The sequence below is a fragment of the Triturus cristatus genome, chromosome 4_1 (assembly GCF_964204655.1).
Source record: "Triturus cristatus chromosome 4_1, aTriCri1.1, whole genome shotgun sequence".
Lineage (NCBI taxonomy): Eukaryota > Metazoa > Chordata > Amphibia > Caudata > Salamandridae > Triturus > Triturus cristatus.
The window spans coordinates 7,136,949-7,163,697 of record NC_140585.1 but is presented as its reverse complement, the minus strand read 5'-3'; the positions used below and the strand labels follow the sequence as shown (position 1 = coordinate 7,163,697).

At 48.3% G+C, this 26,749-nt stretch overlaps 1 protein-coding gene across 1 annotated transcript in view; it reads left to right on the top strand.

The window, feature by feature from the left end:
• Positions 1-26,749, top strand: part of LOC146839269 (zonadhesin-like) — a 209,088-nt gene that overhangs the window by 50,890 nt on the left and 131,449 nt on the right. The window contains exon 2 of the mRNA XM_085650331.1: positions 18,761-18,838. The gene's annotated coding sequence lies outside the window, so the exon portion shown is untranslated. The remainder of the gene's footprint in view (positions 1-18,760; positions 18,839-26,749) is intronic.

The following is a 26,749-nucleotide window of genomic DNA, read 5'->3' as shown; positions in this document are numbered from 1 at the left end:
GCTCATCAGGATAGTGACTATCCTAGTGTCTAGTTTTCAAGTCTCAACTTCCTAGCTACTCCGGAAGTGTCCTAAATCTACCGTTTTCTAAACTGTACTATTGCTATTGACTTTTACGCATTACGCGTGAGTGTTTCCACTCTGCACACGAATCCCGTGGGCCTCCCACTTCCTAACTAACGCTAGTGTAGTGTAGCCCCAGCGATTCCCTAGGCATAGGCCTATTCTATTTCCGTGACAGTGGTTCTTATACCACTTACTTAGTATATGGTTTGCGTGGCCCCTAGGGCCTAACTGTATTACTTACCTGTGTGACTTAATGTATGCTTAAATAAGACTGTGTTGTACTTACCTCTAATCTCATAAAGAGGGCTGAGGGTTTGCTTAGAATAAATACACTTTATTTTATATATATATCTGTTGTGGTGTCCTTTCATTTGGTATTCAAGGGATTATATATGGTATCACAGCTGGCTTCACATGCCATTCAGAGTTTAGCCTAAGACTGCTCTTGTCCATGCTACCACTAGGATAGCTGGTCTATAAGGTTGACTTTACAACCAATCACCATAAGGGTATTTGGACTGATATAGGGTGTACACTAGAACTAGTGACATCATACATCAGGCCAACTTCTCACATTGGTGAGCAGCGGTTGGGATCTGAGCTTGCTGTTGTAATACCATTGTAATCTTGAGATACTAAATTGAAAGATCACACAGATATTGTCTAGGTACATATAACATAGGTTATAATACTTAAGTCCTACTGGACTTAGTAGTTGTAGGTTGAAGGGAGTAACACACCCTGACTACAACTACTAGAGAGGTTTAGTAGAAACAACTAGTGTAGGTAGGTGCACACACCACACCCTCACTAGATCATGTCTCTGAGAGGAGATCAAGTAGATGCTCTCTCAGGAGGGTCAGGTCTGCAAAAGACCCCCTCTAGATATGATACCTTAACATTCCAGGAGATGAGACACTTGTGTACCTCCAGAGGAATAAAACAGGGTGCAAACCCTACCCTCCTTCAGTTAAGACAACTCCTAGAGGAGTATGATACTCTTAGGGCATCTCAGGCAGGTACCCTAGGTACAGAGGCGGGTCTACCCACCACAGAGGAGTCAGATGGGACTTCAGATGAAGAGGTAGACATCCAGGGCCAAGTAGGAAGACTTAGCCAGGCTAACCTAAGCTTACATGGGAGTTTGCATGGGGTCCCCCCATACAGACCCCCAAGTAGGCTTACACAGAGAAGCAGGAGGGACAGATCCCCTTCAAGGGAATCCATCCACTCCCACGTCTCTAGAATCTCTAATGCTTCCTCTCACAGGGGAATGACTTCCCCTGAGAGAAAGGAGCATGAAGCCAGAATGAGGGAAGCTAATCTGAGGATTCAGAGGGAAGAACTTGCCCTTGCCAAGGAGAAGCTTGCTCTGGCTAGAGAGCAAAAATTGTGTGGGTCAGAACCCACTGGTGGCAGCAACATTCCTAGAGATAGGGATAGGTCTTATGACCATAGAAACCTAAGCAAGATAGTCCCCCCATATCAGAATGGGGATGACATCCACAAGTGGATGACTGCTTTGGAGAGGGCCTGCAAAGTACAGCAGGTACCCCAGAGTCAGTGGGCAGCTATCTCGTGGCTCTCCTTTTCTGACAAAGGTAGAGACAAGCTCCTCACAGTCAGTGATGAGGATGCTAACAATTACAAAATCCTGAAGAGTGCTCTGATAGATGGGTTTGGCTTAACCACTGAGCAATATAGGTTGTTGTTCAGAGACACCCAGAAGACACAGACACAGGACTGGTCTGATTTTGTGGATTGTGCCACTAAGGCTTTGGAAGGTTGGTTAACTGGCAGCAAGGTGCAGGACTATACAGGATTGTACAACTTGATTATGAGGGAGCAGATCCTTAGTAATTGTCAGAACCAGCTTCTCCATCAACACCTGGTAGACTCAGATTTGACCTCTCCCCAAGAATTGGGAAAGAGGGCAGATAAATGGGTCAGGACCAGGATTAGGCCTAAAATTCAGGGTGGTGACCAAAAGAAAGATACCACCAAGCCTCAAGAGAAGGGTGGGGATAAAACAAAAGAGAAATCTTCCTCAGGGCCCCAAAACTCCACACAGGGTGGTGGGTCCCAAGCTCCCTCCTCTACCACAGTTAAAAAGCCTTACTGCCATGAGTGTAAAACTCCTGGGCATTGGAAAACTGACAGCAGTTGCCCAAGGGCTAAAAACAAAACTGTTCCTTCAACTACTCCTGTCACACCACCTATTACTGTCAGCAGTAATCCCCCAGGTGGTGGGAGTGCCCCCCAAAATTTGGTTGGGTTTTCTTGGGGAACACCGGGGGATCCTGGCTTAGCCAATTCCCCTACAGCAGTTACTCTTGTTTGTGATGGTGGCATGGGGTTTGCCAACTTCACTGCCTGTCCCAACACTTTGGGTAGGTACAGACAGGAGCCCTACATCAATGGTAGAAAAGCTGAGGCCTACAGAGACACTGGAGCTAGCATCACTATGGTGGCCCATAGGCTAGTTCCCTCTGAGCAGCTTTTGCCTGGTTTCTCATACCAGGTAACTAACATTGATGGCAAACAGAATAGTCATCCCATGGCAGAGGTATGTCTCAGCTGGGGAGGTGTCACTGGCCCTAAAAGGGTGGCAGTGTCTCCAACCTTGCCTGTGGACTGCTTACTGGGGAATGACTTAGAACTCTCAGCTTGGGCTGGAGTTGAACAAGACACCCATTCTAAAATGGTAGGCCTTTCAAAAAAGGGTAGTGGGGTTGTGCCAGCCACAACCCCTGTCCAAGTAGATTTCCTCCCTGAAAAGTTTGGAAGGGCAGTGGTAGCCACAGCCCAGGCAAAGACAGACTTCCCTGTAGAGATTGGCAGAGCTGTGACAGTCACAGCTCAAACCCAAACTGAGTGCCCCCCTGAAAAGGTTGGCAAGGCTGTAATGGTCTCAGCCCACACTCAGACTGACCTAGGTGTAGTGAAGCCTGAAACTATGGATCACTCCACACAAACAGAGAGTAGTGGGGAGGAAGAAAAGTCTCCCTCTCCCCAGACATTAGGAAAAGGTCAGCCTCCTCAGGGATCTGACCTCACCCCTTGTGAAGGAACTGCCCCAGAGGTAGCCAGGCCTGGCCTGGCAGAGCCTCTGATGTCAGTGGCCCCTTCCAAGGTGGGACCCAGTCTGGTGCAGGTAGCCTGCCTCTCTCTACCCTGCCTCAGTCAGCCCAGGGCTGCAGAGGTCAGGGAGGCCAGTGGACCCCAAGAGGGCCCCTGTCCACAAGAACCCCCCCATCAAAAGAATGAGGATTGCCTGGCTAGTAGCCCTAGCCAGGTGATGGGTAAAAACATTCCTGAGGGATCCCCTTTACAGGTAGTTAGGGACCTCCCCCAGAGGGATTCTGTTGGGCACAGGCAAACCTGGGACCTTAGGGCCCCAAACCTGACCTGTCCCTCCAGTAAGCCCACAAAAGGGACCCAGCCTCCAGCTTTAGGTAGCCAGAGGCTGAACCTGAGAGCACAGTGCAACTCAGTGAAAGAAAGAAAGGCATCCATGGTGGAGGATGATTGGAGGAAGCTGAGGCCTCACTTTGAGGACACTCACTTCAGTACTCCATCTCAACACCAGCCTTTTACTTTGCCAAGACACACCAAAGGTAGAGATTCCCTATGGTGGAGACCCTCTGATACCCTTAGGGTGAGGGATTGCTTAGTGGACCATGAGACAGGGGGTAACCATGCCAGTGCTGGTTCCTCCTTATATGGCCACTTGGGCAATATTGGCTTACCTGGTCAAGGACAGCCTTATCTCCCTTCGTTTGGGGGGGGGGGGGGGTTGTGTAGGAAGGTGGATATCTGACTATGGTTACCCCCAACTTTTTGCCTAGTGTCTAGCTGGTTTTTCGACTTAGTTGGCCTGAGATCCTGCCATTCAGGGTCTCAGGCTGTCTGCTCTCTCTTTAAAATGGACTCCATGTACCCTAGGTACATAACCAATTGGTAAGGATCACCTTATTGGACCCTGTACAGTGTACCCTAGGTACCCAGGGCATAGGTGTACCCTAGGCCTCCCAGGGGCTGCAGCATGTATTATGCCACCCCTGGTCTGGCCTTCCAATCAGACACAACTGGCTGATCACTCAGCTGGGGCAAGGTCGTGTAATCACCCCTTGCTTAGATATAGTATGCCTATATCTACCCTTATATATAGACACATGCGTACCTATCAGTCACTCCTATGGCAGGCCTTAACAATCCTGGAGGCAGAGTGCTTGGTAACATGTGAGATGGTGCTCTAGCATGAGCTGAGCCTGTCTGCAGCTTTCGGAACCATGTCCTTATAGCTGTTCTATGATATAGCCTACCATATACTCTTAAAGTGCCTTATAATCTTAAACGGTTATGGTAACTATGGTTTGGCTTTATCGAAACATGTCGTGTAAGGTGTCTAACACTGTGGAATAATACCCCCATGCCATTTCTGGACATGAGAATATTATTCCCCCCTTCTAGAGGGAAAAACATGTTAAAATCATACTTCAACTGTTAGCCTCTGACCAAAGCCTCAGCATCACAAAATGGATGCTGCTGCCACGACACAAATCTGACCTCCTGCAGCTGGGAGTGATCCCAGCCAGGGAGGCCTGGACAATAGGTTTCCTGCTTGGGGAGGTGCTAGCACCTCCCCAGACAGCCTTTAGTGTATTGGGGCAGGGTGGGCTGAAAGGAATGAGACATGCCTGGGGCACACAAGGTGTTCCTTGCATAGTCCAGTTCAAACCGGCGCTGGGGCACTCCAGCCCCAGCTCTGGCGCGAAACTGGACAAAGGGAAGTGGGTGTAACCACCCCCTCCCAGGTCCCACCCATAAGGCGTGACCTAGCAGGTATCCCAGCCCCCCAGATTAGTATAAGAGTGGGAGTTGGGCCTCAAGACGTTAGATTATCCTGAACCTGCAAAACTGAACAGAAACTCTGGACCTTCGACATTCGACGAAAGAAGAAGACTGAAGAATCTCCCTTGTAGCCAAGGAGTGGCTACCCTGTGCAAACAGGCACCATCAAGAGACTACCCTTTGCTTTGCCCACGTTCTACGAGGAACCGACTGCAGAGCCTGACCAGAGCCTTGACTTCCAGACTTCTCCGACCCTGATCCACATCTACAGCAGAGCTGAGATCCGTGGAGGCGACGAGCGACGTGGGACCGGCTACCTGGAAAAAGTGGCTAGTAACTTAAAGCGCAGCTTCTGAGGTACCCTCGAAGTTGTGCACCGGGGATTGAGAAGCCCCAACCCCAAGCACCATCTGCACCGAAGATCAGCCCCCCACACTCCACGAGTCCTGCGTGGGGCCCTTCAGCATTTTCCTGCTTGCCGCGTCTGTCCGGTTGCTTGCCCGCTGGCTAGTGGCCTTTGTGACGACGCACCCTGAAATCTTCTGCGCTGGTTTGGCTCCTCCAGACTGGCTCCCGCTTCTCTGCAAAGAAGAAGCACCCCAGACCTTCCTGGTCTGCACCAGAAGCAAGTCCTCCGTTCTTCGTGGGTTCCGCTTGCCAAGGCTTGGTGAGTCCTAGTCCAACTTCGACGCCGCCGACAGCAAGAGCCTTCATGGGACAGCTCGCCTCCTGGTCCTGGTCGTCCTCGATGCTTCCTGGTCCTCCTGGCTGCAGGGACAAGCTTCACCTTCACCTGCAATCTTCACGACATCGCCTGGTTCCTTCCTGGTTCCACGTGGTCACTGGCTAGTGACCTTGACTCTGTCCCTTCTGCTTGCAGGTTTCCTCTCTTCTTGATCCCAGCCTTGGGATCCACCGGACACTCTTCACTGACTGCCTGTCAGCATCTTTCTTCAGGCATCCATAGGAGTCGACGACGAAAACGACGCATCTTCACCCCTATGCACCCGCAGCCTGTGGGCTAGGTAACTTGGGTACTCCGGTGCTCATCAGGATAGTGACTATCCTAGTGTCTAGTTTTCAAGTCTCAACTTCCTAGCTACTCCGGAAGTGTCCTAAATCTACCGTTTTCTAAACTGTACTATTGCTATTGACTTTTACGCATTACGCGTGAGTGTTTCCACTCTGCACACGAATCCCGTGGGCCTCCCACTTCCTAACTAACGCTAGTGTAGTGTAGCCCCAGCGATTCCCTAGGCATAGGCCTATTCTATTTCCGTGACAGTGGTTCTTATACCACTACTTAGTATATGGTTTGTGTGGCCCCTAGGGCCTAACTGTATTACTTACCTGTGTGACTTAATGTATGCTTAAATAAGACTGTGTTGTACTTACCTCTAATCTCATAAAGAGTGCTGAGGGTTTGCTTAGAATAAATACACTTTATTTTATATATATATCTGTTGTGGTGTCCTTTCATTTGGTATTCAAGGGATTATATATGGTATCACAGCTGGCTTCACATGCCATTCAGAGTTTAGCCTAAGACTGCTCTTGTCCATGCTACCACTAGGATAGCTGGTCTATAAGGTTGACTTTACAACCAATCACCATAAGGGTATTTGGACTGATATAGGGTGTACACTAGAACTAGTGACATCATACATCAGGCCAACTTCTCACATTGGTGAGCAGCGGTTGGGATCTGAGCTTGCTGTTGTAATACCATTGTAATCTTGAGATACTAAATTGAAAGATCACACAGATATTGTCTAGGTACATATAACATAGGTTATAATACTTAAGTCCTACTGGACTTAGTAGTTGTAGGTTGAAGGGAGGAACACACCCTGACTACAACTACTAGAGAGGTTTAGTAGAAACAACTAGTGTAGGTAGGTGCACACACCACACCCTCACTAGATCATGTCTCTGAGAGGAGATCAAGTAGATGCTCTCTCAGGAGGGTCAGGTCTGCAAAAGACCCCCTCTAGATATGCTACCTTAACATTCCAGGAGATGAGACACTTGTGTACCTCCAGAGGAATAAAACAGGGTGCAAACCCTACCCTCCTTCAGTTAAGACAACTCCTAGAGGAGTATGATACTCTTAGGGAATCTCAGGCAGGTACCCTAGGTACAGAGGAGGGTCTACCCACCACAGAGGAGTCAGATGGGACTTCAGATGAAGAGGTAGACATCCAGGGCCAAGTAGGAAGACTTAGCCAGGCTAACCTAAGCTTACATGGGAGTTTGCATGGGGTCCCCCCATACAGACCCCCAAGTAGGCTTACACAGAGAAGCAGGAGGGACAGATCCCCTTCAAGGGAATCCATCCACTCCCATGTCTCTAGAATCTCTAATGCTTCCTCTCACAGGGGAATGACTTCCCCTGAGAGAAAGGAGCATGAAGACAGAATGAGGGAAGCTAATCTGAGGATTCAGAGGGAAGAACTTGCCCTTGCCAAGGAGAAGCTTGCTCTGGCTAGAGAACAAAAGTTAAGTGGGTCAGAACCCACTGGTGGCAGCAACATTCCTAGAGATAGGGATAGGTCTTATGACCATAGAAACCTAAGCAAGATAGTCCCCCCATATCAGAATGGGGATGACATCCACAAGTGGATGACTGCTTCGGAGAGGGCCTGCAAAGTACAGCAGGTACCCCAGAGTCAGTGGGCAGCTATCTTGTGGCTCTCCTTTTCTGACAAAGGTAGAGACAAGCTCCTCACAGTCAGTGATGAGGATGCTGACAATTACAAAGTCCTGAAGAGTGCTCTGATAGATGGGTTTGGCTTAACCACTGAGCAATATAGGTTGTTGTTCAGAGACACCCAGAAGACACAGACACAGGACTGGTCTGATTTTGTGGATTGTGCCACTAAGGCTTTGGAAGGTTGGTTAACTGGCAGCAAGGTGCAGGACTATACAGGATTGTACAACTTGATTATGAGGGAGCAGATCCTTAGTAATTGTCAGAACCAGCTTCTCCATCAACACCTGGTAGACTCAGATTTGACCTCTCCCCAAGAATTGGGAAAGAGGGCAGATAAATGGGTCAGGACCAGGATTAGGCCTAAAAATCAGGGTGGTGACCAAAAGAAAGATACCACCAAGCCTCAAGAGAAGGGTGGGGATAAAGCAAAAGAGAAATCTTCCTCAGGGCCCCAAAACTCCACACAGGGTGGTGGGTCCCAAGCTCCCTCCTCTACCACAGTTAAAAAGCCTTACTGCCATGAGTGTAAAACTCCTGGGCATTGGAAAACTGACAGCAGTTGCCCAAGGGCTAAAAACAAAACTGTTCCTCCAACTACTCCTGTCACACCACCTATTACTGTCAGCAGTAATCCCCCAGGTGGTGGGAGTGCCCCCCAAAATTTGGTTGGGTTTTCTTGGGGAACACAGGGGGATCCTGGCTTAGCCAATTCCCCTACAGCAGCTACTCTTGTTTGTGATGGTGGCATGGGGTTTGCCAACTTCACTGCCTGTCCCAACACTTTGGGTAGGTACAGACAGGAGCCCTACATCAATGGTAGAAAAGCTGAGGCCTACAGAGACACTGGAGCTAGCATCACTATGGTGGCCCATAGGCTAGTTCCCTCTGAGCAGCTTTTGCCTGGTTTCTCATACCAGGTAACTAACATTGATGGCAAACAGAATAGTCATCCCATGGCAGAGGTATGTCTCAGCTGGGGAGGTGTCACTGGCCCTAAAAGGGTGGCAGTGTCTCCAACCTTGCCTGTGGACTGCTTACTGGGGAATGACTTAGAACTCTCAGCTTGGGCTGAAGTTGAACAAGACACCCATTCTAAAATGGTAGGCCTTTCAAAAAAGGGTAGTGGGGTTGTGCCAGTCACAACCCCTGTCCAAGTAGATTTCCTCCCTGGAAAGGTTGGAAGGGCAGTGGTAGCCACAGCCCAGGCAAAGACAGACTTCCCTGTAGAGACTGGCAGAGCTGTGACAGTCACAGCTCAAACCCAAACTGAGTGCCTCCCTGAAAAGGTTGGCAAGGCTGTAATGGTCTCAGCCCATACTCAGACTGACATAGGTGTAGTGAAGCCTGAAACTATGGATCACTCCACACAAACAGAGAGTAGTGGGGAGGAAGAAAAGTCTCCCTCTCCCCAGACATTAGGAAAAGGTCAGCCTCCTCAGGGATCTGACCTCATCCCTTGTGAAGGAACTGCCCCAGAGGTAGCCAGGCCTGGCCTGGCAGAGCCTCTGATGTCAGTGGCCCCTTCCAAGGTGGGACCCAGTCTGGTGCAGGTAGCCTGCCTCTCTCTACCCTGCCTCAGTCAGCCCAGGGCTGCAGAGGTCAGGGAGGCCAGTGGACCCCAAGAGGGCCCCTGTCCACAAGAACCCCCCCATCAAAAGAATGAGGATTGCCTGGCTAGTAGCCCTAGCCAGGTGATGGGTAAAAGCATTCCTGAGGGATCCCCTTTACAGGTAGTTAGGGACCTCCCCCAGAGGGATTCTGTTGGGCACAGGCAAACCTGGGACCTTAGGGCCCCAAACCTGACCTGTCCCTCCAGTAAGCCCACAAAAGGGACCCAGCCTCCAGCTTTAGGTAGCCAGAGGCTGACCCTGAGAGCACAGTGCAACTCAGTTAGAGAAAGAAAGGCATCCATGGTGGAGGATGATTGGAGGAAGCTGAGGCCTCACTTTGAGGACACTCACTTCAGTACTCCATCTCAACACCAGCCTTTTACTTTGCAAAGACACCCCAAAGGTAGAGATTCCCTATGGTGGAGACCCTATGATACCTTTAGGATGAGGGATTGCTTAGTGGACCATGAGACAGGGGGTAACCATGCCAGTGCTGGTTCTTCCTTATATGGCCACTTAGGCAATAGAGGCTTACCTTGTCAAGGCCAGCCTTATCTCCTTTCGTTTGGGGGGGGGGGGGGTTGTGTAGGAAGGTGGATATCTGACTATGGTTACCCCCAACTTTTTGCCTAGTGTCTAGCTGGTTTTTCGACTTAGTTGGCCTGAGATCCTGCCATTCAGGGTCTCAGGCTGTCTGCTCTCTCTTTAAAATGGACTCCATGTACCCTAGGTACATAACCAATTGGTAAGGATCACCTTATTGGACCCTGTACAGTGTACCCTAGGTACCCAGGGCATAGGTGTACCCTAGGCCTCCCAGGGGCTGCAGCATGTATTATGCCACCCCTGGTCTGGCCTTCCAATCAGACACAACTGGCTGATCACTCAGCTGGGGCAAGGTCGTGTAATCACCCCTTGCTTAGATATAGTATGCCTATATCTACCCTTATATATAGACACATGTGTACCTATCAGTCACTCCTATGGCAGGCCTTAACAATCCTGGAGGCAGAGTGCTTGGTAACATGTGAGATGGTGCTCTAGCATGAGCTGAGCCTGTCTGCAGCTTTCGGAACCATGTCCTTATAGCTGTTCTATGATATAGCCTACCATATACTCTTAAAGTGCCTTATAATCTTAAACGGTTATGGTAACTATGGTTTGGCTTTATCGAAACATGTCGTGTAAGGTGTCTAACACTGTGGAATAATACCCCCATGCCATTTCTGGACATGAGAATATTATTCCCCCCTTCTAGAGGGAAAGACATGTTAAAATCATACTTCAACTGTTAGCCTCTGACCAAAGCCTCAGCATCACAAAATGGATGCTGCTGCCACGACACAAGTCTGACCTCCTGCAGCTGGGAGTGATCCCAGCCAGGGAGGCCTGGACAATAGGTTTCCTGCTTGGGGAGGTGCTAGCACCTCCCCAGACAGCCTTTAGTGTATTGGGGCAGGGTGGGCTGAAAGGAATGAGACATGCCTGGGGCACACAAGGTGTTCCTTGCATAGTCCAGTTCAAACCGGCGCTGGGGCACTCCAGCCCCAGCTCTGGCGCGAAACTGGACAAAGGGAAGTGGGTGTAACCACCCCCTCCCATGTCCCACCCATAAGGCGTGACCTAGCAGGTATCCCAGCCCCCCAGATTAGTATAAGAGTGGGAGTTGGGCCTCAAGACTTTAGATTATCCTGAACCTGCAAAACTGACCAGAAACTCTGGACCTTCGACATTCGACGAAAGAAGAAGACTGAAGAATCTCCCTTGTAGCCAAGGAGTGGCTACCCTGTGCAAACAGGCACCATCAAGAGACTACCCTTTGCTATGCCCACGTTCTACGAGGAACCGACTGCAGAGCCTGACCAGAGCCTTGACTTCCAGACTTCTCCGACCCTGATCCACATCTACAGCAGAGCTGAGATCCGTGGAGGCGACGAGAGACGTGGGACCGGCTACCTGGAAAAAGTGGCTAGTAATTTAAAGCACAGCTTCTGAGGTACCCTCGAAGTTGTGCACCGGGGATTGAGAAGCCCCAACCCCAAGCACCATCTGCACCGAAGATCAGCCCCCCACACTCCACGAGTCCTGCGTGGGGCCCTTCAGCATTTTCCTGCTTGCCGCGTCTGTCCGGTTGCTTGCCCGCTGGCTAGTGGACTTTGTGACGACGCACCCTGAAATCTTCTGCGCTGGTTTGGCTCCTCCAGACTGGCTCCCGCTTCTCTGCAAAGAAGAAGCACCCCAGACCTTCCTGGTCTGCACCAGAAGCAAGTCCTCCGTTCTTTGTGGGTTCCGCTTGCCAAGGCTTGGTGAGTCCTAGTCCAACTTCGACGCCGCCGACAGCAAGAGCCTTCGTGGGACAGCTCGCCTCCTGGTCCTGGTCGTCCTCGACGCTTCCTGGTCCTCCTGGCTGCAGCGACAAGCTTCACCTTCACCTGCAATCTTCACGACATCGCCTGGTTCCTTCCTGGTTCCACGTGGTCACTGGCTAGTGACCTTGACTCTGTCCCTTCTGCTTGCAGGTTTCCTCTCTTCTTGATCCCAGCCTTGGGATCCACCGGACACTCTTCACTGACTGCCTGTCAGCATCTTTCTTCAGGCATCCATAGGAGTCGACGACGAAAACGACGCATCTTCACCCCTATGCACCCGCAGCCTGTGGGCTAGGTAACTTGGGTACTCCGGTGCTCATCAGGATAGTGACTATCCTAGTGTCTAGTTTTCCAGTCTCAACTTCCTAGCTACTCCGGAAGTGTCCTAAATCTATCGTTTTCTAAACTGTACTATTGCTAGTGACTTTTTACGCATTACGCGTGAGTGTTTCCACTCTGCACACGAATCCCGTGGGCCTCCCACTTCCTAACTAACGCTAGTGTAGTGTAGCCCCAGCGATTCCCTAGGCATAGGCCTATTCTATTTCCGTGACAGTGGTTCTTATACCACTTACTTAGTATATGGTTTGCGTGGCCCCTAGGGCCTAACTGCATTACTTACCTGTGTGACTTAATGTATGCTTAAATAAGACTGTGTTGTACTTACCTCTAATCTCATAAAGAGTGCTGAGGGTTTGCTTAGAATAAATACACTTTATTTTATATATATATCTGTTGTGGTGTCCTTTCATTTGGTATTCAAGGGATTATATATGGTATCACAGCTGGCTTCACATGCCATTCAGAGTTTAGCCTAAGACTGCTCTTGTCCATGCTACCACTAGGATAGCTGGTCTATAAGGTTGACTTTACAACCAATCACCATAAGGGTATTTGGACTGATATAGGGTGTACACTAGAACTAGTGACATCATACATCAGGCCAACTTCTCACAAGCAGGATTTAATCTCTGCCGAAATACCATCTTTTTTTAAGAAAGGGGCCTTAGTTGCCACTGATCCTCACCCCACGGGGTTTATCAGTAGTATCTTCTTAGTCGAGAAGAAAGGGGGTGGACCCAGTCTTGTGTTAAATCTCAAAGACTTCAATGGATGGGTACTTTATTGACATTTCAAGATGGAGGGCATCTATCTTCTTCGTAACATTCTCCAAGAAGGGGATTGGATGGTCCTTTTGGACCTGAAGGACGCATATCTGTCCGTCCCAATCTTAGCGCCTCATAGACATTTCCTACAGTTCCGCTGCCAAGGAGTTTTCTATGAATACAAGGTTCTCCCCTTCAGTCTTTCATCGGCACCATGGTGCTTCACGAAACTCCTTCATCTAGTGGTAGAGTCATTGAGAGCTTGGGGAGTACGTCTAATATTCTATTTAGACAACATAATAATCATGGCAGGTTGTCCACAAGTAGTAGTAACTCACCTCGAGTGGCCTTGTGCGGAGTTTAGGGTTTATTGTGAACTCACAGAAGTCGATCCTCACTCCCACACAATGAATAGAGTTTCTAGGGTTTCAGATCGATTCCCGTCTATGTCACTTGCTCCTCCCAGCTCAGAAAGTTAGATCAATCAAGAGAGAGTTGAGATTGATTCTGAACAAGCAGATTGTATCATTGAGAACAGCAGCCTGGGTGGTGGGTCTTCTGGCCTCTTTGATACAAGCTATTTTCCCAGTCCCCCTTCACAATCGGGCGCTTCAAAGGCTAACAATTCAGCCTTTCTGGAAAGGCCTTAGTTATGCGGAACAGATTCCCCTCTTTGAGGAGACGAGGTTGGGGATGTAGCGGTGGCTAGACCACATGGAAGTCTGGAACAGCAGGGCCATCTTTGGTTCAACTCCGGAGGTAGTGATCGAGCCAGATGCCAGCGGTTGGGGGTGGGAAGCCCGTTACGGACAGATCTCCACTGGGGGTCGTTGGTCCCAGGAAGTACTATCATTACATAACAACTGCCTAGAGCTCATAGCTCAAGACAGACTGTTGTATCCTGCTTCGCATGGACAACGTGTCAATGGTGCGATATGTGAACAAGCTGGGCCGGAAGAGGTCCCGTGTACTAGCAGAGATTGCCAAGGGTTTTTGACACTTCTATAATACTCACACTTAATATAGGGTAGCACTTATTTAAAAGTAGTTTAAAAAGCAATGGTAACAGGCATAACAGCGTTATGGACGAAAACCCTCACTCACCCGAGGGTGACATGCTTCATCATTGGGTTCCTCCAGCACACGAGGACCGCAAGGTCTCTCGTGTGGGCTACGACTTCACCAAGAGGGAAGGAAGGGAGTGCAAAGCACAGGTTGGATCTACCAACTTTATATGGCGAGGAGGGGCAGAGTGCAAAAACAAAATGTGTGAATTAAAAGACTCTCTGTATAGGGGCAACAACTTTATTCTTCCTGCCTATATAGTAGTCGATTAAAATGCAAATGATTATAGGGTCAAAGAGTACCCTAACTTAGGATCAACATGTTTCTGCCCTAGTGACAAGATAGTTCGGGGCATTCATCAGGAACATAAGAAAGTCACTTTGCTATAAAGGTGCATAAATCATAATAAAATACTTAGACCATCATATCTTGACCATCGGACGCAATATCGTTTTGAAGGCTCTGTAAAATAATAAAATATTTTTTATTTTTTAACAATATTAGAGCATACACCCGTGTACACCATAGCCCAATATCTAGTGGCAGAATCCAAATTCTTACCTATAGCATGTAGTATCTGTGTTTACTCAATCATCAGCAGAGTCTCACACCAGTTCGTCATGCTATTGGGGAACGTTATTACTGGTTAGCAATATCAAAGAGGTACAAATTGCAGACACCACAGTAAAAACACACCGCAAAACTAGTGAACCCATTCTTATCATGGGCTATTCCGATCTATTCTCTAAACGTTCACAATCTTCTGTAGTGTTGTAGAGATTGATAATGTTCACCCACACTAGAATATGTAATTTGTTAACCAGATGGTTAGTCATGATGGGACTAGCTATTTCTCAATATACTAAACTGCACGCTTGTATGAATACTATATATCTTCTTTTGTGTAACAAGTAACAAGTAACAGATCAAAATATCGGACTCTTAGTAATCCAAGGTCCAATACGACTTGTGTAATTCTCTTTAAAAATTCTCTTTAGACTGGGGACTTAAAATCTAGCATGTTACTATCTGGTGTATAGCGAGCCCAACTCTAGCACGCGTTTCACCTGTATGCGAGTATCGAGCTCGCCGTCGAGCCTCCTTATAGTCATTGTTAACTAAATTAGTAGGTTTAGGGTATATCATGTAGAGATTGTCATCTGCTCACCTGCAGCTGGTGTGGCGTAATTTCTGTGACCCTGAAGGAGAGAACCGGACTCCGCGGACTCGCAATCCATTTATCCGAAAAGGATGGCGGTCGACGGAATACGCTTGACGTCACCGTACGTGTGCGTAAGTCGTCATGGAGACCGAGCAAACATCACTAGGTCGTAATAACGTGATGTTCCATGTGATTAACGTCATTGTACGTATGCGTACATAGTCATAGTAACCAACTAAACATCACCCAATCGTACTGTCATCCCGCTCTTATATGTGCGTGATGTACACAAATTGTCGCAACGAGCGGCAATGTCAATGGTCATTTGCAATGGCTAGAACAGCTCGTATTTGGAAGGAAAGAAATTAAATTCCACAATTCTCGTATCGATTGTGGGTCACGTAACTATCACCGTCACTAGCCTTGTCATTATCAGGTGGCTGTCGGAGCAAATTATAAGCCTATAACAGCAAGCCCAAAACTGATGGATGGAACACAACAAAACCAATAGAGACAATTAATGTCCCTATATCGAAAAAAGGAGGAGACAATATGAACCTAATGGGGCATAGAAATGACTTAACCCCGCTATATCAATAGGGCTACACAGCTGAATCGCACATAAATCCTAGAATAGTGTTAATGAGAGACCAATGAGCACCAGGGTATATCGTCGGTCAGACCATTAAGATGGCTCCCCAATCTGAAACAGAATAGTCTCAAGGGGCCCCATGTCCTTGTGGTAATGTGGTTTGTCTAGTACCACCCAGAACAAATCCTGTTCGGTGTGGCCCACTTCTAGAAAGTGTCTAGTTAGTTTTGTGTCAGATTTTTTCCGTTTAATAAAACTTTTATGTTCAATGATCCTTGTTTTTACTCTCTGAGTGGTCATGCCCACGTAATACATTTTACACGGGCACTCAATGAGATACACTATACCTTCGGTATTACAATTGGTGTGGCTCTTTAATATCCAAGGTGTCTTCAATCTTAAATCCAGTTGTGTGGTGCGTGTGGTTAAGTGGCATACTACACAAGAACCACATGGGAAGTGGCCTTGAACAGGAGTACCTGTATCAATGGTCCGTAGTTGGCTTTTGTATGTATATATGTATGTATGTGTCTTGTAAAGCGCACTGCTGCCCTGAGGCGTCGTGGCGCTGTAGACCGCTGGGGAACCCGTCCTGGTTATCCCTGTGAGATGGTCCCTCCTGGGTGTCTCCAAGGTGAAACCAGGCATCCCCGGCGAATGTGGGGGGCCGTTGTGGAGATGAGGCAAGCTAATGCCCAGAGTTGCCGAGTGTGTTCCTGGTTAGAGTAGGTACCGAGGCGAGAATTATCGAGTCCGTTTTGACCCTGGTCCACGACCCTGCCACGTCGGGAATTGAACCCTGGTCCCTGGCCGATTCTCTGCTTGCGGATCTGCCGCCTCTAACCAGTGAGCCACACCTCTTGTCATGTACAACTCTTGGCTGAGAGTGTACTAGGATGTTACCAAGATTATTACTGCGTTTAAAGGCAAACAATTGACACTTCTGCCATCAGAACAGAATTTCTGAAGTAGTGGAATATCTTCCCGGTTGCAACAACACTGTGGCAGATTGACTATCCCTTTATCTACAGGATTTCAGCAACTGGAGGCTCCACCCTTGGATTTTCGGGGCTCTGGACCATCTTTGGGGGTCTCTGCCACCTGGACTTGTTTGCCTCAAGTCTCAACAGGCAAATCCCAGCCTTTTTCAGCTGGCGTCCGGATCAGGAGGCGATTGCCATAGACGCTTTTCTACAGAGTTGGCCAGCAACTCTGTGCTATGCATTTCCCCCATTTATCATGATCCCCAGAGTGTTGGCGCAGATCCGTCGCCAGCGGGCAAAGTTAGTATTGATTACCCCTCTGTGGAGAGCGCAGGCATGGTTCCCAGAACTTCTGGAAATGTCCTGTGCTACCCTGACCCTCCTTCCACCTCGATGGAACCTGTTGCTGGACCCTAAGGGATCTCGACATCCAATGATACGAGTTGGAACAACTCTATCTGGTGACTTGGTGAGTTTCCGGGTCAGATGGAAAATCCCAGGCCTTTTAAGAGATGCTAACAGATTTATCAGCGAGGCCTGGTCGGCTAATACCCACAAGCGGTACTCACAAGCCTGGAAATGATGGCATAGCTGGTGCAGTGAACGGGAAGTCAATCCCATTAGTGCACATTTTTCCTTGATTATCAACTTTTTATGCTCCATCGCTTCTTCTGGAATGGCTTTTAGGACTGTAAATAAATTCTGGTCGGCCATCTCGGCGGGTCACGATCCTGTAGAGAGTAAACCGGTGGGAGAACATCCTTTGATATGCAAGCTTCTTAGAGGCACCCAGACGGTCAGACCTCCTTGTCCTAAGCACTCTGTGTTATGGGGTGTATCCATTGTCCTGAGATTTCTGGAATCATGGCCTTCCAATAAGTATTTATCAAGGAAGCAATTATCTGCCAAGTGGACCACGTTGTGCCTTATTTCATGTAAAAGAGTGTCAGATGTCCACGCTTTAGATTTAGGGGGATGCAGGCTTTCCCCAGAAGGGGTGACTTTCTCCATTACATTATGAACTAAATGCGATACCTCTTCAGTTTCATATCCATCTTTCCCGGATAATCCTAAACTGTGTGTTGGGCAATGCTTAAAAGCATATAAGGTGAGTACTGCTGAGGTTCTTCAGGGGCAACTATTGATTGCGTTACAAAAGCCTTTCCGTCCAGTGACCCCAGCCACCCTGTTGAGATGGGTGCGTTGGCTCATGGGCGAAGCGGGCATTAAGGTGTCTAAATTTGGAGCCCACTCAGCTCGCGGGGCTATGGCCTCTAAATCTTTTTCCTTGGGGCCCAGCCTTGCAGATATCATGAATGCAGCTGATTGGTGAACAGCGACTATTTTTAAGTCATTTTATTACAAACCTATTGTTGATGTGGCTTCTGTAGAGGTGGCTAAGCTTTTAACAAGCATGATCTGAGCATCCGGTCCTGACATAGCATTAAAAATTTGCAAACATTCGTGACAAGAATTTTCAATTCAATTAAGGACACGGAGGCGAGGATTATCCCACCCAGGTTAAATGTCTTTTCCATGGTATTGTTATACTGCATACGTTTTCTTATATTTTCCCTTCTCATTCCTTTAATGTCATAATTGGTGACTTAGGTATGGAGACCAGAGTTACGGTCTTATCTTTTACGTTTTCAGGTGCAGATAGCAAGAAAGGCGCGATGAACCAGACCTTCGCAACGTACTCAGTCCACAGTTTGCGATGGAAAAACACCTCCCCTTACTTTGGGCAGTTACCGGTCTCCGTTTTGTCCAAGCGCAAGTTCAAGGGTTGAGACTCGTTGGGCCCCAAGTTGATTTTTCATGAAGAAGGTTTTTTCTCTAGTGAAGATTGAACTCAGGATCAAATTACTTGATGGAACTTACTTAACTGTTGGATTGTTACTTAAAGAAAGAGGACACTATCACCTGTGCAGGAGTTTATATAGAGCTAAACTCTATGGCACATCATGTGCCATGAGGGTACTCATGGGAAATGTAGTGTCTGTTGAACTTTTTTCTCATTTGCTGCTGTAAGTAAGGAAATGAGAAGCATCATTTTCTTGTTACGAATGTTTGCACATTTTTAATTCAAATGCATGTTTTCTTTGGCTATAATTCATGAACATTTCATAAGGATCTAGAAGGACATGTACAGTGTTGTGACTATGAAATGAAATCACATGTAGTTAGGCATTAGGCCCGGATTGTGGTGTCACGATTATCTTCTTTTACATTTGTTTTAGGACCGTAAACGTCAATCCCTACATATTACTGGAGGATCGCAAGTGACAACAGACATTCGTAAATGAAATTGGATAAAGGTATTACCCTTACTAATCAATTGGTTATTATAGAGAAGTTTGGATATATTTAGCTTTTTGATGCTTTTGGGGTGAGTTTTGAACGGGACAGAAATAGATTAATAAATGATTTCTACTGAAATGAATATTTTTTTATCATTTAATTAGCTGACATTATTTTTAATGTACTAGGTTTGGCATATTAGAAAACTGTCATGGCTCATGGGTTAGTAGAAGGTGAAGATAACTTTAGTTGACCATTAGCTAAGTCTAACCATGTTGATCATATCACGCCGCTGTCAGTAATATTGTGTTTTGTATATCTACAATGGGGATCAGAAAATTAAACTGCTGTCCATGTCTTTGGATGTTTTCAATGCAGTGTCATGCGCTTAAGCAATCAGTGGACCATATCAAAAGTGATCTGTATGGTCTGTTTTTTAAGATGTTTTTGTATGCATGTTGGTTTTAATTGCATATGTCATTTTTCTAAGATGGCCGCCGCCAAGTAGAAGCTCTCCGGAGAGCTCCCGGCTTGGGGATTACCACATTGGTAGTTATCCCCGTTGAAACCTTGCCATCTGCCCTTCACCCTTCTACCATGGACTCAGCTGATCACCCTCACTGGAAACCGCATCTTTTGAGCTACTACTTACTCGCTGGTTCGACTGAGGCAACTCCCCTGGACCTGGCTTGCGCTCATCGGATCACTTACCGTCTGCTGGGTCCTCAGCTCCGGTGCCTGCTTGCTGCTCGACGTTTGTGGGACCTGCGTGGAGCTCAGTCTGGTCTCCCACTCTATGATAGGAAGTGATAGGAGTGAAGCCTACCAGGCCGCCTACTGCCCGTCGCCGGGGCGAGTTTTGTGGCCCCGGAGCGAGGTCATCCGGGCATGATCGATCAATCGATTCCTGTGGCCTTGGAACAAGGCCGTCTTTACCCCAACTTGTCTCTCATTGGGGGCAGCCTCACCCCAACAGCCTCAACCCAACAGCCTGGAGCTTGACCATCCTGCACCGCAACCTTCCGCCTGCCGCAAGGGTGGCCCTGGGACCCATGGTGCCGGCAGCCTTGGCCCAGAGCGAAGCCCATTAGGCCGCCTGCTGCCCGTCCCTGGCTGCCAGTTGCGTCTTGCAACCCCGGAGCGAGGCCTCGTCGTTCGACTCCCGATTACTGCGGCCCTGGAACAAGGCTGTTTTCTTCTTTCTTTGGGGGCGGCCTCTCCCCTGCAGCCTGGAGAGTTGCCATACTGCACCGCGAAGTGGCAGCACCAGTGCTTCCTGCGGCCCTGACCGAGGCCCATCCTCCATTCCACTGGGGGCAGCCCGTGCTCCTACAGCTGGAGCGAGGCCGTCCTTCGCCCCAGCCTGGTCGTACGCTTTGGTCGGCCTTAATTTCCTTCAGCCCCAGAGTGAAACTGTGGCATATCTGCTGGGTCTTCTGCAGTGGTGCCAGCGGCTTGGAGGACCTGCATCGAAACCAGTCGGGTCTCCACTGCAGCACTCAGATGGTGGGTCCCAGCCTCTTTCGCCGTTGCCGTTTCGCTGCCTTGAGGGCGGCTTGATTTCCGGCAGCCTGGAGCAGTCATTTCACCTGTTTGCCTTCCACCGGCTGCTGGGGTGTGTCTTACGGCCCCAGAGCGAGGCCTCTTCACCCTGGTCTGCTCAACTCCCTCTGGGGGCGGCCTCACTCATGCATACTCCAGGAAAACAGCTCTATGGCGCGCAGCCCGTTCAAGCCTACTTAATGTGCATGAATCCAGGAACATTCCACACGGCACCAAACTTTCAATCCTGCCCTCCCATTATCAACGAGCTGACCTCACCATCACCTTATACAAAAACGGCATAATTCTGATCCACGCGCCAAACAAAGATCTCAACAAATTTGCTGACTTTCTCACCAACCTCAAAAAGCATGTGTATGACTCGTATCCCTCTATGCTCCCCCAGCGCCCCCTTCGCCATCTGATTCTTCTCATAGCTCCGGTCAATGCAGTTCACAGGACAAGGGTAAGGGCCTCCCTTTAAGTTCGACTAAAACTACAGTCTCTCCCACTCAGTCCCCCTCACCCTCTCCTATGATCCAGATTAGCCCGACTATACCCATGAAGTTCCCCGTTCAAAACGACTCTCTGGTGCAGCATCACCCCTATATATGCTAGCATACCTCCCTCCACTCCCCCCGACCTCTGTCATCTCACAAGAAGACCCTCATACACCCCTTGCCCCTCTCCACACTCATAGTGACTAACAGACTAGACACTTACAGCACAGTGGACACTCGCCCCAATAACCATGTGACCACCCTGCTGAGCGCGCCTAGCCCCTCGCGCACCCCTCCTCAGAAACCTAGACGCAGACTACCCGTCCATGCCGCAGAACTGGTCCTGACCCACTGATTTCCTTCCTGCAATCACAACCTTCACTTATGGATTTTTAAACTCTGAACCACAGAGCAGCCAACATAGCTCAGAGCATCCATAACTCCTTTCTTGAATTGAAAAGCATCCTTCACCTCACTGAACAGTCTCTCTCGAATATCAAGCTCTCCCAGAGCTCAATTCTTCCCCCAATCACCAAGCCCTTCCTTTATCCTTTGCCGCCAGCCTTGAGGCACCTTCTCCCTCGGAAGCATCTCAACTACTTCTCGGAAGATTAAATTCTATCCCTCCTCTTAACCTACAAGACCGCTCCTGACGCCCCCAGTCCTCCAGACAAGGAAGTTGAACACTTAATCCATACTGTCGCAATCAACTCTAATAGATCATCAACTTTCAGCAAAAATTTAGTTCAAGTGCCCATAGCCTCCCCTACTTACAACACATGCCCCGACGCTCCACACTCTGGCCTACTTAACTGCCGATCAGCAGCGAAGCATGCCTCCGACATCGCCGCGCTCATCATGAGCCCAAAAACTGACATAGATATCCAAACTGAATCATGGCTCAACAAATCATCGTCACCTTACCTAGATTTATTGGTCCCGCCAAATTATAACATCATAAGGCAATTAAAAAAAGGGGGAGGCCTTGCTTGCATCTACCGCTCAGAGCTCCTCATTACTGAGCTTCACGCTGACCCCACAGACTCCTGCGAACATCTCGCACTCTCCATCTGCAGCAACGCCACACGATTGAGCAAACTGCACATCTTCTACCACCCCCAGGTAAGAACGACATCTTCATTGACCACCTCATGGAAATCATTGCGGCTAAGGTTTCCCCCAACTCTAATGACATTTTCCTCGGAGACTTCAATCTGCACTGGAACGACCTCAAGGACACTCAGGTTAATGCCCTAAAAGACTTCCTTGCTGACCAATGACTTACTCAGCCTGCACAGTACCAACACACATGAAAGGCGCCGCGCTAGATTGGATCATTGATAAGGAAACGGCGGTCAGGCTTAACTCAATAGATCCATGCGACTGGTCTGATCATCATGCTATTGCCTTCCTATTACCTGCCACCCACAAGACAAGGACAGTGCAAACTGTGAAACCGAAACCCTGGCTCAGGGACACATAGAGCCTATATCTCGTGAAGCTGGCTGCATGTTGCGAGAATGACTCTCCCCTCCCCCAAATCTCTCAAAGGTCAACGACTTTAGAGAACACTACAACTCGACCATGTCTGACATAATTGATGATCTTGCCCCGCTAAAGCTCAAAAGATCCAGAGTTAAAGACAAAAACCCCTGGTTCAACGGATTCCTCAACAATGAAAGGAGATCCCTCCGGCTAACAGGAAGAGCCTGGAGACAGCACCCCTCAGCCACCCAACTAAAACTTCTCTGACAGACCAGAAATGGCTACAACAGGAAGATACTCAAATCAAAAAAGAGTTCTTTAGATCAGAACTGGGAAACGTTAAGAACATACCTTGCAAGCTCTTTGAAATGGTCAAACACCAATCTAATAAACTGGCTAAAACTTCCAAAGAAACCTCAAAATCCATAATAAACTGTGAGGAGTTCTCCTCCTTCTTTACAGCCAAAATTACCTCTCTAGGATAATAACTTAATTGCGCCATCTACATCCGACCTCTTCCTGCCAGGTCCCATCTCTCCTCTCTTCCCCCCCAGACAACACCCAAGAACCAAGCGCACTGGTCCAACTTCCAATTATGTGACGACCATTCGATCTGGAAGATTCTATCCACCTTAAATCCGAATAGCCACTTTAATGACCCACTCCCCTCCAGCTGCGTGGCCGTGACCTCCCAATTTATCACTCCTATTCGGACTACAATATTCAACACCTCCCTACTACAAGGGTCGATACCTGACTCTCTAAAAGCCAGTCAAGTCGCCGCCATCTTAAAAAAAACACCTTGAATCCTGCTACTCCAGACAATTTCAGTCAAATTTCCAATATCCCACTCTGAGCGAAAGTTCTGGAGAAATGTGTACAACTTCAACTGAGCCAACGTATCACCAACTTTAATCTGCTAGAAGAATTCCAATCCGGGTTGAGGCCTGGGCACAGCATGGAAACTACATGTTCTCCATATTGGAGATGATGCTCTCCGAGCCCTTGACCGAGGCAGAACACGTCTCCTAATTCTACTGGATTTATCCTCGGCGTTCGACACAGTCAACCACGAGAAACTACTTGAACGCTTCAAATTCAGGATGGGAGTAAGGGGAACTGTTTTAAATGGTTTAGATCCTTCCTCTGGAACCGCACCCAGAGATTATTAGTCAACAGTATCTGTTCCTTCCCCGATAACGATCAGAGTCCCCCAAGGATCAACTCTTTCCCCAACCCTCTTCAATCGCTACCTTGAACCGTTAGCTGAATTACTACGTACCTCCAACACCTCCTTCCGCATGCAGACCGATGATACCCAGATCTACATCAAGATCCCATCTCTAAAGGAGATCTACTCTTTGAATGAGGCCCTGAAGTTGAATGTTCAATGGCTCGCCTTCCACCAGCTCAAACTGAATGCACAAAAAACAAAGTTCCTTCTAATCTCCCCTCCGAAAAGTAACACTGAAATCCAGGAATGGACCAAGTCGATCACAGCACTAAACTGCGCACTGACCATAGTGGATTCTGCCAAATCTCTCAGAATAATCCTAGACAGCAACCTGAATATGCAAGACCACATCAACTCGATGGCTAAAACTGCCAGGTTTCACTAGAGCTATCTGAGGAAACTAAAACCTTTCCTTGACGCCTCAGACCTAAAAATGCCATTCCGGGCATCAGTTATCTCCAGAATCGAATATGGATGCTCTACCCTATCTGGCCTACCAGAGATCTCCACGGCCCCCTTAAAAGCTTGCCTCAATGCCGCGGCCAGACTCTTAACAGGCTCCAAAAAATGTGACTACATCTCACCGCACCTGAAGGTGCTGAACTGGATTCCTCTTGAAGACAAATTCCAACTCAAACTGACATGAATCTCCCATAAGGCACTACAGACTAAATCCCCTGCATATCTCGCCCAGAAAATCATGGTTTCCAGAGGAGCCAGAAACTCCTGGTCCGCCAGAGACCTTGTGCTCCACACTCCCCGCTTTCAAAAGGAAAAAGCGTACAATCGTGCTTTCTCTGGGGCCACACCAAGAATCTGGAACTCGCTGCCGCCCTTCATCAGAAGTATTTCCTTCTCTGTCAATTTTCAAAAAGGAAGCCCAAACCTTCCTAATGGGCAAGTTCCTCCCATAACTCATGCATTGCACACACCGTCCAGAGGCCTTGATTTATTTTTGCTGCTGCTACACTGTGTACTGACCCGGCACTCCCACATTTGTAATTGATGGATCTCTCTGCATTCTGATCTGACAATTGTACGCACCCCGTTCATTCACAAGTGTTTCACTTCCTTTTATCCCTATTTATGTTCTTTTTGTCAATGTCATACTTGATTACAACTTGTTATCCCTGTAAAGCGCTCTGATACCCTAACGGACCACGTTCGCGCTCTATAAAACAATAAATAAATAAATCAATATGTATAAATTGTAAACATTATGTATATTTTGTAGCCCTGCAGAAGTACCAAAAGGGTTGAAACACGTTGGCTATAGCCACAATCAAAAATGTTTTTATAAGAAGTTCATCAATAAAGGAGCGATCAATAATGTCATTGACTTATTGTATAACATGAAAGCATGCACGCTTGACCCATATTAACGAAACAGTCATATTATTGTGAAATGCTTCCTTCTTTTTGGAGTGCTGAAATACTATGGGCCATATGTACAAGGACTGACGTTAACAACCGCTAACTCTAGTTACCGGCAGTTTTTCTACCGCCGCGTACCGCTGAAAATTATCGCCCTGTTAGCGACATATTTACAAGACGTCGCTACATGGCGATAACTTCCGGGATCAGCAGTGAAAACTGTAAGTAACATTAGCGTGATGGCGATAGGAATTCTGGCATTAGCGGGCGAAAATTACCGAAAGGCCCATTAGTGGCAAAAAAACGCACGTTAGTCAGCCCAACGTCAGTTTTTTTCCCACTATAGGCAAAAATAGCCTATCAGTCCTCCGCCAATTAAAAATAGGAAAAAAATGGAATGCAGAATGGAGCAGCCAGGGCCAAGTGCAGCACAGATCAACAACCCCCTCAAGCCCCCCAACATCCAGGATGACCAGCCAGAGTCCCAGGGGAAGAGGAGATGCAGGGCTGCATCTATGAAAAGAGGCGCATCGTGGGGCAACACCAGTGATGCATCACTTCTCATTGCGCACTCTTGGCAACACCATGGCATCCAAAACCTTAAAAGCGCGGACAGTCCCTGGGGCCCAGAGGCCTCGTTGGTCGTGCATCTGGGACCCGGAGTAGGATGCAGAGGTGCTGTGGAGTCGCTGGTCCATGGTGGGAGACATTGAGGCGCAGCGATCGCCCTTACCTGGTGGTGAAGTCTGGCAGGTCGCAGGGAGACACGTTGCTGACCTGTGGGAGAAGACCGCCCTGAGCCCCTTGGAGACGTAAATTGTAAATTGTCCCCCACTTTTTTTTTTTATGAACAAACTTTATTGAAGTTTTTCTTGCCAACATTGGATGCAAAATGCTAAATTGTACATGTGCAAATTGAAATATGTTGTTTCCGCCATGGAAAGGCCGGCAGAAATTGCTTTGGGTGCCCATTACGGGCCCCTGGGTGGGTGGGGGGCTGCACTTGGGGGTACCTATGGTACCCCTCTACATTACCATACACAAAGTGGCAGGCACCGCACGGTGCCTGTCACATTGTGCTTGGCAATGCAAACCATGCACTTTTAACATTGCGGTCAGAGCAGCACCCAGTAGCACCGTCCGCAATGTTAAAGGCCAGAATGCACCAGCCAGTGTGGCGGGCGCATCCTAATTGGCCTCGTGGGACCGCCACACCTCTGGCGGTCGGTCCCATTTTCTGTTACCGCCCGCCATCATAATAGGGCCCTTAGTTTGGTGGTAATGTGTATAAAACCTTTTTAGTTGGGGGGCAGAACCTCTACATCTAATAGTTTGTGCTGTGATGGTTGTGTCAAAATAATTCCTCAGCATTCCCATATGCATAAAGTTTTAAAGACTGGTGCCTCCAAACCCATGCGGAAATCTATTCCTCGCTTCCACACTCCCAAGAGGGGTGGGGATGATGCCTTCCATGAACGATCTATTTCGAGTTTAGCCATGGTCAAGCCCAGGAACAGAAGGTGTCGCTTGTTTGTGTTACCCCCAATGTCTTCTGTGACGTGCAGCAACGCCAGCCGTGGTGTACTTGGTATGTTCCATCCCAGCACTTCGGCCAGACATCTAATCGTATAACCTGTCTGTTCCTCTTTCCCCAGTCTTTGAGGGGTCTCCCAGTGTGTTGAATAACCCGTCTGTTCCTCTTTCCCCAGTCTTTGAGGGGTCTCCCAGTGTGTCGTATAACCCGTCTTTTCCTCTTTCCCTAGTCTTTGAGGGGTCTCCCAGTATGTCGTATA